This window comes from Pteropus vampyrus, unplaced genomic scaffold (assembly GCF_000151845.1).
Source record: "Pteropus vampyrus isolate Shadow unplaced genomic scaffold, Pvam_2.0 Scaffold553, whole genome shotgun sequence".
NCBI lineage: Eukaryota > Metazoa > Chordata > Mammalia > Chiroptera > Pteropodidae > Pteropus > Pteropus vampyrus.
The window spans coordinates 302,682-304,807 of NW_011889334.1; positions in this window are offsets into that span (position 1 = coordinate 302,682).

The window sequence follows — 2,126 nt, forward strand, 5'->3', positions numbered from 1 at the left end:
AGTTTTCAAGAACAACCCTAATTTCAAACATACTCTGACTTGTCCCCCCTGAAGTACAAATGTCCTTGTCAGACAATGTACTCCAATTATTGGTTTGGAAAATAAGATCCCCAAAGCCAAAGGTGGCTAATTGGGCTTAGAAGGGGTGGGGCAGGAGGGAGGGAGTACTGTTGCCTCTCACCGCACCAGAGGGGTGAGGATGCAGAGCACCAAATGGGGGTGGGAGGTAACAATAGCAGGGAAGCGTTAATGTGGTTACAGGAATCGCAGCGTGACTGGAAGACAGGGTCTGTCCAAGTGAGCGAAACCAGAAAGGTGATCTCATTAGTGATTCAGCTTCTTCTGAAGGTAAGGAAGAAGGGCCCTGGGGCTTGAGCTGGGGAATGGCGATACTAGATTTGTGTTATTTTATTTTATTTTTCACTGCTTTATGTTTTTATTGCATTTAAAATTCATAGATCATAAATTAATTGCCAAGAAAATAAACAGATGGAAGTGGAGCCTGTGGTAGCTCTTATGCGCACATCCGTCTCTCAGACATGCTGATGTGCAGTTTGGGTGTTTTTGCTGAATTTTAGATGTTTAGCTTATTGCTGTTTCAAGGGGAGAGATGAAGGGACCTCTCTCACTCTGTCGTGTTTCTGATGTCACTCCTGGATTTGTATTAGTTTTTAAGTAGTTTCTGGCAGAAGAGTGTTGGTTGCACAGTGCAGAGCACCAACTGAGAGGGAGGAAGGAGTGAAGGAATCCACCTTAATCCTGTCCTCACCTAGTGTTTCACCTCCAGCCCCTCAGCCAGGAATGCCATGAGGAAATGGTGAACTCCTACAGGAAGCAGTGCACATGCTAGGTATTTTCCTGGTATTTTCACCTATCATTTGATTGTCTCTTTGGGGCTTCTGAGGTGCCTGGGACAGGGCTCTTCATGAAAAAGAAACCAAGTCCAGAGAGGTTGTAACTTGCCATAGATCGGTGGCAAGTTTCTGCTTTTCAGATCTCCTAGATCCTCCACCTTACTCTTCCAAAAGGCAGAGGGTCTAGGAGGAGGAGACAACAGCTTCTGTGGAGCTGGACTGGATGCACACCTGAGTCTCTTGAATCCTGTCCCTCCTTGGAAACCCACCTTTCATCAGTTTTTATGGGCCTCATAGTCCCTGCAATGAGCGGGAAAGACACTGGGTGGCGCTTGCTGCACAAGTGACCAACACTACTGCGAAAAGAAGTGAAAGCCTGGATGGAGGGAAAGAGATTCAAGTCCCTAGTGGAAGGGCGGGGAAGAGCTGCTGGGGAGCCGACTGGAGGGTGAGAAATAGGAAAGGCTGAGTGGAAGCTTAGGGTAGCTGCAGGGCTCATTAGGGTGAAATATCCTGATTGTCATAGATCAGAAATGTAATTTATAGACAGAATCTTAGAATCTTCACTTTCTCTTTTCTGTTGTCCTTTACCAAATGCCCGTGGCATTCTCAGCAGCCCTTGGCCTCTTCCTGATGGTGGCTCCTGATTACTGGCCTTGCTAGTTGCCAGGTTCTGCCCTTAGCACTTTCCGTAATCACCTCATTTGGCCCACATCGCAGGTCTGTGAAGTGGCACTTTGAAATGTGCCCACTTTTACAGAGTCAGAAACTGAAGATTAGAGAAGTCAGGTAACTTGCCCATAGACATACACAGTAACTGGCAGATCTAGAACTCAAACCTGAGTCTTTTTGACTAAAAAGCCAAAGCAAGACTGGAGAGTCTTAGATGTCATTATTTTCCCAACTCTAGGAGTCTGTAATAAATTCTGTCCCTACCTTTAAAGTCCCAGAAGATCCTCTAACTTCCTTCATCTCCCAAGAGAACTGGTGGTCCAAATCATTCTTGTATGTGTAGGAATAACATAGGGAGGAGGCAAGAGAACTAAAATGTTAAATCAAGCTATATTCAGAGAAAAGTCAAAATGGTCTAGATGACAAAGGCTTTGTTCATCCACTCTTACAACCACATCAAAGCTGTGATGGAAACATGGAGAAAACAGCAAGCAAAGTCACCTGGGGTCTAGATGAACAAAGCCCTACAACTAGGGAGAGAAATAAGAAATCACCCTGCAACGGGAAGAGTGTGTGGAGGCAGGCGCCGTCATAGCTGAG